The sequence below is a fragment of the Acomys russatus genome, chromosome 3, assembly GCF_903995435.1.
Source record: "Acomys russatus chromosome 3, mAcoRus1.1, whole genome shotgun sequence".
Lineage (NCBI taxonomy): Eukaryota > Metazoa > Chordata > Mammalia > Rodentia > Muridae > Acomys > Acomys russatus.
In genome coordinates this window covers 71,051,451-71,066,383 of record NC_067139.1, presented here as the reverse complement: position 1 = coordinate 71,066,383, position 14,933 = coordinate 71,051,451, and the positions used below count along the sequence as shown (strand labels likewise).

At 44.2% G+C, this 14,933-nt stretch overlaps 1 pseudogene; it reads left to right on the top strand.

Moving 5' to 3' along the window:
* Window positions 1-867: 867 nt before the first annotated feature.
* On the top strand, window positions 868-1,386 carry LOC127187206 (cytochrome c oxidase subunit NDUFA4-like; annotated as a pseudogene).
* The last annotated feature ends 13,547 nt before the right edge of the window (window positions 1,387-14,933 follow it).

Genomic DNA, 14,933 nt, shown 5'->3' with positions numbered 1-14,933 from the left:
TGGAAGAACAGCCAGTACTCTTAACCACTGAGTCATCCCTGCAGTCCCATAGGGAAAATTTCTGAATGAGAACAAAAGCTAAAAATTATTGACCATAAACAAAGCTCTGTTATGTTGTCAGGTATAAAGATGACTGCATGAGTCACTCAAAATACAGTGAGTTGATATCAAGCCTAAACCCTCTCCACACACATTTCATTAACAAGCAAACTAATACGATGATTCAAAAAGAGTTAGAAAGATTAAATGTTTATAGGGGCTTAAAAACAAAGAAAAAATACTTGGATAGCATCCATAACTTAGATGCAGACTTATCTCCTACCTCATAGAGTGGTCACTGTATAACTTTAAGGTGGCTGTCTCAGGCCAGATTGCTATTTTCATCCCTCTTTCATTGCTCTTTGATGAGACTCATAATGACCAATAACAGTGTTATAGAAATTAATCTTTATACTTTTCAGTTGTTAAATATCCTGCTCAATAGTAAATGGCAAGTCAAACAAAAGTGGTCACTCAGAGAGTCAAGTAAATCCCCCATTCATGTCTATATACAATGCCTGGCCAGTGATAAAAGGATTTTCTACATTTTCAGTTATCTGATTTAAGCTGAACAGTCCATTATACACTCAGCCTTGCAGAACTTTGCATTATTTCATGAGAACTATATAGTCTTGAATGGAAGTTTTTTAATATTGCATTTATACTGATGAAAGGAGTTAAAAAAACAAAAACAAAAACAAGAGAGATCAAGAAATCTGACCAAGCTGGGTGACTTTGGATGTCCACTCAGCCAGGTTGCAGGAGTGGTTCTATTTGTGTCCTGCTCTTGTTGTCCTGTCTACCAGGAGGTAGGCCACTGCCTCAGACATGCTCTGCCAGATCCTCAGGCACGCCAAGAAGCATCCCATCTTGCTCCCTCTCTGGGGAAGGCCCTGGAGAAGCACTATATATGATGCACTTGGCATCACTCAATCCAGAGGTCAGCAGGGCCAGGAAGAATAACCCAGGACTCGGGGCTGGAGAGATGGCTCAGAGGTTAAGAGCACTGGCTGCTCATCCAAAGGTCCTGAGTTCAATTCCCAGCAACCACATGGTGGCTCACAACCATCTGTAATGAGATCTGACGCCCTCTTCTCTCTGATGTTCTCCTCTGTCATGCAGGCATACGTGTAATAGAGTGTTTAGATACATAAATAAATAAATCTTAAAAAAAAATAACCCAGAACCTTGAAACAAACTGGGTCCCAATGACCAATACAAGTTCTACTCAGTGAACATTGACTACAGCAAACTGAAGAAAGAAGGCCCCAACTTCTAAACCAGGAAGTTCACCATAAAGCTATTTATAATGAAGGTCTTTCAGAAGCCATCCGCACAATTTTCCACTCAACCAGGAAATACTTCTCCTTGGAATGCATGAAATCATGTTGATTTTTTGGAGTTATTACACTGATAAGTAAATCTCTGAAACTTAAAAAGAAAGAAAGAAAGAAAGAAAGAAAGAAAGAAAGAAAAGAAAAAAGAAATGAAAGAACTCTGACCAAATTCAACATGGCAAATTATTACCCAAATCTGTTAGTGAAACTTTAGTCTCTTTGACCATGTGCCATGGTACGCATTGACAATAGGAAAAAAGAGAATCACCAAGCAGCATTCATGTATCAAGACACACAGTGATGTAGTCTGAAGGCATTTTTACATGTGTCTCTATGTCTTTGGACAGACACAACCAGATGAAGTTATAGACTGCATCTACCGCCCCAGAGGGTCATTGTGCATTTTCCTACATAAGAGCTATCACCATTGCAAACCCTGGGTGACTTTTTCTAACATGGTCATTGTGGATTAGTTTTTTGCCTTGTTTAACACAAATATATATATATATATATATATATATATATATATATATATATATATATATATATATATATATATATATTCTGTGTCCTCTTGTGTCTTCGATATTTCTCTCATAACTATGCAGGACACATCAACACTTTTGTGTACAGCAGTTCTTTAAAAAGGTATTCCATCAGGCGAATGTATAGTCACTTATCCAGTCTTTTGCTGAAGAATGTTTGAGTTATTTCCAATTTGGGTTGTAATGAGTAAAACTAGGAACATTTAAAAAGCATTCCTGTGAGTGGGAGCTACCATTCTTACCAAATGCTCAGGAACAGAACTGCTGGGCAGTAGGTCATGTGCATGCTTAGTCTTAGAGGGCACTGTCATAGCATTGACAGATCACACTAGTTTGCATTCCCACTGTTATCATTAAGAATAAAATGGCATGCAACCGATATGACATGGAGAGGTTTATTTGGGGGAAGGGAGGCGGAGAGGCGTTAGGGCCTGAGTGGGCCATGAGGGTAGGGAGAGTCAGAGACAGAGAGACAGTGGGGGAGGAGAGGGCAGAAGGGAAGGGGTGAGCCCTTTAGAGAGAGTGCAAAAGAAAAGTGAGGGTGGCAGGTTTGTCCTTTTATACCTGGTGCCTCTGGCTCATATCTGGTGGTGGCAGCAGATGATGATGTCAGAAGTTGCTAAGCAACCTAGAGGCAGATCAGATCAGCTAGCAGGATCGGCTTGTGAACTAACACTCAGCAGCAAATTGCAAGATTTTCAGTACCTTTATATCACCAACAACACTTGATGCCATCACTACTTTTAATTTTATCCACCCTAGAGCATTAATAATTGCTCCTGTATCATACATTTGACAGACACTACAATCAATAAAGGAAATAATTTCATATCCTAAAAAATATCAGAAATAAGCTTTCTTTAATCAAATGGCTCACAAAGCAAATAACAGTAGCTATCTGGAGCTAGCTCATGGCCTCATGCAGCTTCCGTTGGGCTGTTACTTTTGTACTTTCTGAAGTACAATTGCTCCTAAATCTTTCTTCTCACATGGATGCCACAATCCTAATGGTGTTTTTCCATTTTAATCTATTTGGTACAAATATTCTTAATATTAGACCTTTTGGTTTTCTGTAACTTAACATGATATCCAATGACTAAGTTAGGATTAACAATACAATGCAAAGTACCACATACATTTAAATAAACTCAACCCGAAATCAAAATGCATCAAACTCGGATACCTAACTCCAGAGTGATCCTTGTATTGGCGAGACAGTAAACACAGTGCCCAGGAGTGTTTCTGAGTACACTGAGGGTGTGCCTCTGCTTTGTTGTCTGTTTGGTGACAGTTGAAGACAAAGATCATGTACCTTGGTCAAGACAGATAGACCAATGTCCAGAACATTTGTGACCCTTACTCCTGCAGATACCATGCTTTTATATTTTAAACAGTCTACAGCTGTATCTCTGAATCTGCCATTATTTTTGTTGCTGCTGCACAGACTGGTACAATCTAGGATTCTGAGGGAGGTTGCCATCCATCACTGGCCAGGCTTGAGATCTGCTCTGGCCTCTCTCTCCTCCCATAGGAGAGATTTGATAGATGACTAATTTTTCGGCACGAAGAGAACAACTAAGCTGCCAGGCCTCACATGTCCTTTCCATCAGTCGCTCACTGTGTGATCTTTGGCAAATCATCAAATCTCCGTGAATCCCAGTTCCCACATCTCCAAGACCAGATGAGTTGAGAAGTCAACATTATTTGTAAGGCACTTGGGCCGCCACAGCAAACCAAGTGCAGAAGCTTATGAGGTGAAATGAGTTCGGAAGCCCTACTTCAAATAGTCTTTATTTTCTTTAAAATGTTCTCCTTGGGCTTTCTTGGTGTGCTCTTTGACTGTTCTCCCCTCCGTCCCCACACTCTCCCACACCAAGTTATAGCCGACGCCCTCAACACCAGAAGGGCAGAATGCTTGGAAGCATGGGACTGCAGAAGCACTCTGGATGGGTCTCCAGTACACCGTGCTGGGTCAGAGCCCCGCTCAGAGGTAGATACTGCATGACTCTGCTTCGTTGACACACTGGAAATGGCAAAAATAACAGGATGACAACAGGGAGGCATAAATGTCAAAGAGGAATGAGAGAATTAGAGGACAGATGTCATCACTCCATATCTTACACAACAGTGACCACACAGTTGTACATACTGGTCAAGTCTCACACGGCTACTTTTTAAAGGATAAACTTTGTTGTATGCAAATCATACATATTCTTCTTCAGAATAAATGGCAAAAGACAAAGGTTTTTGTTTAAAAATAATACTATGGCATTAAGAAATAGTGTGTGTGTGTATGGGTGTGTGTGTGTGTGTGTATGAGTGTGTGTGTGTTTGAGACAAGGTTTCTCTACGTTATCTTGGCTATTCTGGACTTACTTTGTAGACCAGGCTGGCCTCGAACTCACAGCCATCTGCCTGCTTCTGTCTCCTGAGTGCTGGGATTAAAGGTGCGCACCACCATTCCCAGCTACCATGTCTCCCCCACCCCCACCCCCAAGACAGGGTTTTTCTATGTAGCCTTGCCTGTCCTAGACTCGCTTTGTAGACCAGTCTGGCCTCGGACTCACAGCAATCCTCCTGCCTCTGCCTCTGAGTGCTGGGATTACAGGCGTGTGTCACAACTCCCAGTTTGCCATGGCAGTCTTATTGCTCATTCTAAAGAGAGTCAGCGTTCATGCCAACCTATGTCTAACTTCACACTTGGGTCGTTTCCTTCAGTTCTGGGACTAGAGCTTCAACAGACCTAAAACTTTAGTGAGGTGCTAGGCACACGAACAGATTCACCCTTTGCTTAGCTGGTCGCTGTGCAGTAAATGCTAGAGCATTGCTGTTCTTTTGTATCAGTGACTAAGCCTGTCAAAAGCTGGGAAGGTGAAGGGCTAAGGAAGCTATGAAAGTAAGAATGAGCAGAGGTGAGTTCCTCTTGTCTGGTGAAATCAGTATTCTATCCAGATGGCTTCACCAGTAGCTGTGCCACGTCTCCATAGGAGCCAGGGACTGGAAGCCCGTATTCACTATAGGCATACTACACGTTTTCTCTCTCCTTTACCTCAGAAACCATGGAAGCCTATACCTCAGTCTAGGCACATAATACGTATTTTTTTTTAACCTCAAAAACCAATTTTATCCCTGTCCTAGTTACTTTTCTATTGCTGTGAAGAGACACTATGACCAAGGCAACTTATGAAAAAAAAAAAAGCATCTAAATTGGGAATTTGCTTACAGTTTCAGAGGGTGAGTGGGACCATGGTGGCAGACAGACAGGCACAGCACAGGAGCTGTAGCTAAGAGCTTACATCTGACCAAAAAGCTGAAGCATGGGGGGGGGGGGGAGATAGAAGGAGCAAGACGGAGGGACAAAGAGAGAAGGAAAGGGAGACTGGGAGGGAGCTAACTGGGAATAGCATTGGCTTTTGAAACCTCAAAATCCCACTTCCAGTGACACACCTCCTCCAACAAGGTCACATCTTCTAGTGCCTCCCAAGCAGTAAGCTTGGTGAAAAAAAGCTCCACCAACTGGAGACCAAGTATTCAGATAGACGAGCCTACGGGGGCTGTTCTCAGTCAAGCCTCCATGATGCCTCTTCATTTCTGTCTATGCTTGATATATCTTTCCATCACTGGGATCTCCCAGGACCTCTAGGGACCCTTCTCTACAGAATCGACGTTCAATAGAAAATCAGAAGCAGCTCCTTCCAGCCTTTGGCTGGCATCTTCTTAGTCGGGTACAGGCTTAACTCTGTTCTTCGGGTGCAGCCCAGGCTTTTCAGTTGTGAGACTTCTGGGGATGCCCTCAATAGATGCCTCCTCCCACTGGGCCTCACTCTCCTGAAACGCTTTACGTTTTCTACCTGGGCTGTCCCTCATCTCATGATCTTAGACGTTTAGTCCTGACAGTGCTTGGTAAGGAAAGATGAAATTACTTTCAAACCAGAACAATGGCCCAAGCTTCTAGACAGCTGTAAATAACATCTCTTATATCGAGTGCCATGAGACAGCTTGGCTTCATTCTTTAGTACCCTTCAGTCACATTATGTAAATGAATGTCTCATTCTCCTTTACCCAGCGGCATCCTGAGCCTTAACGCTGGGTTCCATCAGCACAAATATTAAGCTCTGTGACACCATCTCGTACCTCGAGCCACAGCAAGTGGAGTCAGTATAAACATCTGCATTGTATCATTTTGCCCCAAGAGAAGATGTCACAGATAAGCATACCGAGGATCGGGGAAATTCTTGTTTCTCTATGAAGCACGCAATGGGTAGCTCTATATAAAGACCTACACAAGGTCAACACCAGAGGACCCAACTCTACATGCATAGTTCATGCAAAGGTTCCCAGATGTCATCCAGAAACCAGGCCCCCCGCCGCCCCCCCCCCCCAGACTGTGTCAACCACTGGAGAGGTGCCCAGGAGTCTGTACTGTAAGATTTCTCTTTAGGAAGTTCTGATTTTTGACCAAAGTAGGAAACCCCGCACTCAGAAGTTCTACCAGAAGGCAAGTGTGGCGCTGCTAAGCCACAGTTCATGTGGTCCTCTGAGGCAGGCACTGTTGGTATGAGCATTTTGCAGGCAAGAATGCTGAGGCTGAGGGGCAGGCCATCCTTTCCATAAGTGGTAGAGTACACTGGCTTGCAGAGTCCACAGTGATGTCTCAACAGGACTATTAAAAGCAAACGAGACAGTAAGACACATGGAAGGAATGAAGTAGGAAGAGAGGAGAGGCTAATGAAACAAATCACTCTATAGGAATCAGTACATTATTATGAAAACCAGATATGAGTTCTGGCCTGTAAAGGTAGGCACGGAGCCTGTGGAAAATTGTTCTTGAGGGTGGCACTACGATGACAGCCGAGGTTCTGTTTTATTTTACACGGGGTCATGCTACGTAGCCTAGGCTGGCCTCAGGCTCCCAGTCTCATTGCCTCATCTTCCAGCTTTGCCCAAGTGAGATCTGAATGACAGCCAGGAGAAAATGAAAACACTATCAAGAAAGAACAAATTATTTACAAGGGAGTATGATGGAAAAACTGGTTTAACCTTTAATGTGAATTAACTGTTCACACAGAGCAACATAGAAAATTCCACCAAAGAAAACACGATGAAGTTTCTGAGCATTCCTCCTAAGGGTGTGCTTAGCCTGCTCTGCATTGTCTTCCTGTTGTCCTAAAGGCCTCCTTCTTGTTTAGCCTGGATGACAACTGTGATGTCATGATTATTTCTAAACCATAATGAAAGCAAGATTCTGGAAAAATCCTTTCAGAGCCAGAACACAGAGAGCTTATTCAGAACCGAGACAACTGGGCTGATAATATCCAGTCTAGACATAGGGATCTGCGAAAGAAGGTACAATTAGAATCTTTTAATTTAAAGTGGGTATCTTGAAATACATTTTCTGAAAATCCAATTTTAATGTGTTATTTTTGTAAAGGGAGAGAGCACAAGGCTTTCTCGGGAGGCTGGAACATTTCATTGTGTCCAGGTTGTGCCCACCCATGATAGGGCCGGTGATTGGCAGGCAGAATTCCACCAGCTACAGGCTCTGGATAGCACAAAAGCACAATTGCGGAGGGGCTAGACACTCCTGTTCCAAGCCAGGCGTGGCTTTTCTGAGGTCCCACCAGAACAGTCACAGACCTGACATTATTTAACATGATGCTAAAGGGATGACCTGTAGCCGACCTGTTGTCACAAAGGACAACCACTTACTAGAATTAAAGACAAAAACTTCTCCCCCTCTGGAGAACATGACCCCTAACTAATCTTGGTGTTGCAAAGGCTACAGCCTGCAATGTGGCCGCTGAAGACCCACTTGTGTCACTGTGGAGAGGAAGAGACCAGCCATCCAATGAAGTTATAACGAGATGAGCTAGCTCAGGTGCTTTTAATCAACACATCCCTAACTCTAAGTCATAGGGAAGGTCTTCAGGGCCGAGGCCAGGGAGCAGGGTACTGTGAATGCAAGTGAGTAATTGCTGAATAAAGGCAGGGGGTCTCCCTGGGAGGGTAAGCCTGGCCTCTCTATTCCTAGGACCTGGTTTCACACCTCCAAACATCTGGCCATAAAATTCTAGGGGAATACTTAAGTATCTGGAGTGTGGGAGCGTGGCCGTTCTTGTCTCATCTTCATTGTTAAGGAAGAGTCTAGGCACTAATCTAGATTAGCCTTCCATGGCTCTTCTGCCCACATTGATGTCCACACCATGAGACGCATTTCTCAGCCAGTCCCAACCCACCTCTTCCATCCACAGTGTGACCCAACTGACACACTCTAGCCTTTCACTTCCATGATGCCAAATCTTTTCTACACAGCCAGCCATGCTCTGTTCTACCTCATGCCTTGAACCCACCAGTGATGCTAGCCCACACAGGCCCCCTTTCTCTCCCACCACCTCAGTTCTCTCTGTCGCACAGTCTCTTGGTAACCCAGACAAAGTCAATCGCCCTCCCTGTACATCCTCCTCTCTATTCCTTCCTCTGCGCTCCCCCACAATGCTTATATGGCTGTCCCCAGCCACTCAGTTGGTTTGACTGAAGACATTCAACCCACTGAGGTAAACATAGGGACTAATTTTAACTTGCAAATGGCTGCTACTGACTGTGTTTCTCACGGACTCCTTTGTCTCTCTGGGCAGCAGGCTGTTACAACAACATTTTGTTCTAAGCCATAACTCTTCGGGCACTTGTATTTGTTAAAGCACTTGGGTCCTGTAAACCATGGCATATTTGGCTCAAACCCCTCTCTTCCTCCAGGGAAGGCTATGTGAAGCAACTCAGTAGCAGATCCACTTTGTGACACTGCTCCCTTTGTTTTCAGAGGGTGTGAAGAAGGGGAGGAAGAGAAGGGGCCCCTCTGCCCCTGGTGTTTTCACTGCCCTTAGTGGTGGCGAGGCTGCTGGAATTCTGCTCTCCTCTACAGCTGGGCTCGGGCAGATTATCCTATAAAGAGTAAACAACATGTGATGGCCTGAAATCTTCACTGAAGAAAACACCGTGCCAATAAAGTCTCCTGCTTGGTCTGAGGAGATGGCTCACTGAATGAGTAAAGCCTGAGTTCAGATCCACAGAGCCCAATTCAATACAAACATCCCATCACTGGAGAACAGAGGAAGGAAAATTCTAGAACTTCGGTTCTCAACCTGTGGAGTGCAACCCCTTTTTGAGGGTCTGACAAGCCTTTCACAGGGGTCGCCTAAGACCGTTGGGAATATCAGATATTTACAGTACAATTCAAAACAGTAGTAAAATTACAGTTATAAAGTAGCAATGAAAATAATTTTATGGTTGGGGGTCACCATAACATGAGGACCTGAATTAAGGGGTCGCAGCTTTTGGGAGGTTGAGAACCACTGCCCTAGAGGCTTGCTGGCCAGCCAGTCTGGCTGACTGGTAAGTTCTGTCTCAGAAAGCAAGTTGGAGAGTTGTAGAAGAAGATGCCTAACATCAACCCCAGCCCCCACATGCAAGCACACATGAGCATGTGCACATGCATCCGTGCTCATACATACTCGTACACATACCACAAACCCTTCCCAAAGTTCCCTAAGCTCTGATGACTCCTTCCAAGGAGAACCAATTACACCTTCCGACTCACCCAGAACTAGAGGCGCCAGTCCACACCTCACTGCTATTCCTTCCCCTTTGGTCCTTCCCATAATATTTTCATAAAACAAACTGGATCTCTAGTGGGTTTTATCATTAGAGAATTTCACCCATCAGAACTATAGAAAGTATAACAGAATCATGAAAATGAAAATATGTGCTCATATCCTTAGGTGTAAAATATCATATTAGGTGTCTTATTTACTGTGGGCTCTTTCTTCATCATTTTCTTTTCCCCTTTGGATCTTTAAGGAATTCGTCAATGGGATCAATAAGGGATCTTAAAAATTATACAACTTTAACCACCAGTAAAAATCCATGTATCTCTCTATTGGACTTTAGAGACAATCAGGCCCTATGTTTCTCAAAGTATGTTCTGAAAACACAAGTGATGCTTTGAGAAGACAGTGGTCAGTGGTCAAATACACTTGAGAGACACTGTGTTCTCTAGACGCCTCTCTTGGAGAGTCATCACAGATCCCAGAATATCAACAAGTCTGGACGTGTCCTGCAGCAGTAAATCTGATAGATACTCCAGAGCTTAGAACGGTTCAGCATTATTAAAGCTCTTAACTTCCAACATTGTGCCCTATGTATCTTAGTTACTTTAGTATTACTGTAATGAGACACCATGACCAAGACAACTTACAGAAGAGTTTATTGGGGGCTTATAGTTTCAGAAGGTTAGCGTCCATAAGCATGGTGGGGAGTGCGGTGGCAGGCAGCATAGGGCAGTAGCTAAGAGCTTACATTATGAGAGACAACCGGGAGGCAGAGAGGGAGACACTGGAAATGGTGTGCACTTTTGAAACTTCAAAGCCTGCTCCCAATGATACACTGACAAAGCCACACCTCCTAACCCTTTCCAAACAGTTCCACCAACTGGGCATCAAGCATTCAAACATACAAGCTTATGGGGTTGTTTTTCTTTTCTTTTTTCTTTCTTTCTTTCTTTCTTTCTTTCTTTCTTTCTTTCTTTCTTTCTTTCTTTCTTTTTTTTCTGAGACAAGGTTTCTCTGTGTAGCCTTGGCTATCCTGGACTCACTTGAACTCACAGTGATCCACCTGCCTCTGCCTCCCAAGTGCTAGAATTAAAGGTGTGCACCACCATGCCCTACATGGTGGCTATTTTTATGCAAACTACCACATTATGTGACAGCTACTGACCTAGTTTGGGACATGCTAACTTTACGATGAGTATTAGAAAGAATGCAAGAAATACCCCTATGGAGCACTGTTGTCTTTGTGCCTTGAGGTTTATCTGGGCTTCACGGCTCAGGCACCAGCATCTACTCTGATAAGACAAATGTTCAGAGCGGACCTTGTGGTCCCAACAGTTTCTCTGTGTGCATTTTAGCAAACCTAGGAAAATTTTGAGATACCAGAAAAACTAAAATTGGATTTCAGGGTAACTGGGACAAAGGTTAAAAAATACGCCTACAGGAGATAATCTGGCCAGCTGCAAAGAGCAGCCCCCACTAGAGATAGCGATGCCTAGTGTTGATAAGAGACCTGGTTTTATGGCCACATTCCTTCCTGCCCTAGCAAAGGACCCATCCTGTTGGGGAGAACAAAAGAAATTAAGGCATGGGTGGTCTTGATGCCCTTTTCTGCTTAAAGGACATTGAGAGGATAAAAGGACCTCAGATCATGGCCTTGGCCTTGCCTCAGTAGCTCCTGAGACCTAGCATTTGGGGGATTGCGCGAGACCCAACTTGGAGCTGAATTAAAGATTCCTCTTGCATTTTACAGCAGTTTCGTGTGTTTTCTGGTTCTTTTTTGGGGGATCAATCTGGGTAGAGCAATTCTACCAAGTTAGGTTTTAAAAACATGAAGTAACTGTCAAAAGGCAGGAAGATAGTTTATAGAAAAGAAAAAAATGATTTTAAACCATGTATTTCTGAACTATAATGATAAAAAGTCCAGATGAATTTTCAACAATTTTAGGTTTGTTTGTTTGTTTGTTTTTACAGAGTAGTACAAAATATATTTACATTTTCCCCTCAAATAAATGCACTTGGATTCACTAAGCACAAGACAAATATTCAGGCTATGATAATTAGAGAGAATTCCAGATTGACCAATATTTGGTATGCAGTTTTAACAGGCAGCTACATATCAATAAAAGGGAGAAAAGTAGCTACTATTTTGTCACTAATTTTACAAAACTGTAGAATAGAAATAAAAATTCTACATGACCAAACAAGAAATGAACATTTGGAATCTCAACTCTGTACTTTTAAAGTTATATCAACAAAAGCATTGTGGAAAGGGTACACAGACCCTTCCTTTTGTTTTGCTTTTGATTCTAACCTAATTCTTCCACCGATTAAGTCTTTCACATTTCCTCTGGGTGGGACTGTTGCCTGGAGGGTTCCTGTCACCTGAGAAATGCATCTGTCCTGCTGTCGCCATGGCAGCTGCTAGGGATTTCCCCCTTCCTCTCCCAGTCTTCCCACTAAGGAAGCGACAAACTCTCCCACCTCGGGAGGACAGCTACTTCTGTCTACATTTGGCTCCTTCCCTCGCCTTTTGTGTGAGACAAGAAAACTGGCAATGAAATTATCTTTTCGAAATGATTTTCGTGTTCCCCCCACCCCACCCCCCTCGCTTTTCTTACTGACGTCTTTGTGTGGTAGAGCAGGCTGGGATCCCACTGCATTTACATGGCAACCAGGAAATCAGTCATTCGGCGTTGCCGTGGTAACCAAGGGGCGGGGGAAGGGAAAGGTCCATTTATCACAGTAGGCTGTGTCCCTTGTTGGAAGCCTACAGAATTTTTAGACAAACATTATTCTGAAAACAGCAACCAAAAGAAGGAAGGAAGGGAGGGAGGGAGGAAAGAAGGGAGGGAGGGAGGGAAGGAGGGAGGAAGAAAGGAAGAAAAGAAGAAAGAAAAGGAATTCCCAAACTCTGGTCTCAAGACAGGCCTGTGTGGGCGTGGGCACCCTGAAGCTGGAAGGTGCCAGGCTTGTGGCCGATGCCACAGAGGGCAGAGGCTTCTTCTGCCTGTTGAACAGTTCACAGCTCTGACAAATCAAGTCAGTTTAAGGAAGTCTGTGATCTTTTAAACCCAATGAGGCCTGAAGCTTACCTTCTGCACAAGGAGAGCTCTCCTCTGTCGCTCTGGGGTACCGCTAGAGCGGAAACCGAGCTCAGGGTGCTGTCCTGAGGAAATCAGAACTTTCTGTTGAGTCTTGTTTCCTGTCACACTTCTTTACGAGTTGAAAGTAATCAGCTTTCAGATTCAAAATGGATGAGGCGAACTTAGCATTGTGAACTAAGCATTGTGACGTCTTTTTTTTACAGGCCTGGTCATTAGAGTCTTCAATGAGAAAAAAGGGGCGGAATCCACCTACTGGCAGATATATATGAATGGTGACAAAGGGCAGTCTAGACCCCCAGCAGGCCCAGACTTCCGTTCTGTGTTTCCTGATGTGACAATAAAGTTGAGGAAACACTATTAGGCTTTAAAAGTCTTTTATTGGCAACACTAGAACAAGCCAGGAGATAGTAGAGAATTGCTGTGGCTGTAAAAGCCCTTTTCTTCTAAAAGAACAGCTTCCTTTAATAAATAAACAAATAAAAAGCAGGTGGTTCTTTCCCCACTTACAAGCCGAGATGAGGAAATTGTTGGCTTTCTCCTCCTCTCTACACACTGTCCTTTCCACCCCTCTGTTCGTCTCTGTACACGTGCCACCATCCATCATTTGTTTCGAACCTTTCTCCCTCCTGCTCTCCTTCTCTCCTGTCGAATTTGGCAACAAATTCTCACAACCTTATTTTGAAAATATACCCTGACTCTCTTCCATGCCGTTATTATCTGTCATCCTGACCCACTCTCTCTCACAATATTTCTAAACAAAACAACAACAGCTAGCTGGGTGGTGGCGGCGCACACCTTTAATCCCAGCACTTGGGAGGCAGAGGCAGACGGATCTCTGAGTTCAAGTCTAGCTTGGTCTATAGGGTGCATTCCAGGACAGCCAGGGCTACGCAGAGAAACCCTGTTTTAAAAAAATAAAAAGTTTTTGATTAGACTTGCACTTTCCCTTTTTAAAATCTTCATTCTTGTCTTATCAGGCAATTCGGACCATGCCATGCCCGCCAGCCTATTCCCCACTCCACCCCCAACGCATTTACTAAAAAACCACCAACCAAGAAACTCGTTCAAACATGGCTGCTGACAACCTCCACATCCCTAACTGTAGATGTGCGTTCCTTACCCATGCTCACTCTGGTATTCCTTGAAAGCGTCTGCTGATCCCCGGGGGGCTTCTCACTTGTTGAACACTGTGCCCTAGAAACAAGAACGCTTTCTCTCCAGGTTATCTATTCAGATAGGCGCTCCTGTGGGAAAACACTCATCCACACCAGGCTGGAAACAGAAGGCAGGCAATTTTTGCAGGAGTGAGTCGTGCTGTGTGCGGGGTTAAGGGAACCGTGGCAGGCAAGATGCGAAGCCGCATCCAGACTTGAAGGAACTAGCATCACAGAAGCACAAACAGCTGCCATCCTGGGGACAGCGGGTATACCCAGAAGACCTGTGGCTTTGGTGGAAGGAAATCGGAACCAGGGCAGTGTAGTGAGGAACACGCTGACCTCACTCTACCCATCGGCCAAACACAGATGGGAAACAGGGGCAGAAAGAGCAGAATGACACAGTGTTATTGCATCATGAATTTTCCCCAAGACACAGAAGCTGGAAACAGTAAACAGTAACTATTTCTGATGGGAATTTGGGAGCTAGTATTTTCAGGCCCCTTCTCACTTGTTATTATAAAGTCAATTATTTGAAAGCTTATCCTGATTGGAGAGTCTGTAAGCCACTCCCAAGCAGCTCACTCACAAGGCTCCAGGTCCCTGCTGGCTCTTGACAGGAGGTGTAGGAGCCTTTCTGTCTCTCCAGAGTGTCCTCAGATCGGGCCTCCCGGACTCGCTGAATGGCTGATCTGAGAGGCCATGTTGGGAGCTCTGGTGCATTTTGTGGCTTACGCTTGTAAGTCACACAGCTGAGTTCAATGCAAGGAAAGAAAGGCAAGAATAATCAGGCTTGAAGCCCCACCTTGAAGATGCTGGCAGCAGAGAACAGAGTCAAGAAACCCAGGATTGAGTCAGAAAGGCGGGGTGGGGGGGGTGAATGGGGGAGGAATGGGCGGGGGGGGGGGGGGTGGAATCAAAGAAAAAAAAGCAGCATGGATAGCACCTTTGAAGACCATTTACTTAAAATAGGCCATGCGATCCTGCCACTCTGTCCCCTTTACTGCTTTATTTTCCTTCACAGGGTTTTAAGGTTACAGCGAACGTTTTATCTGTTAACTGTTTTCTTTGTTGATTTCCTTTGATAGCATAGATTTCCTGAAACAAGGGACATATTCTGTTTCCTAGTAGGACCCTAATAAGTATTTGC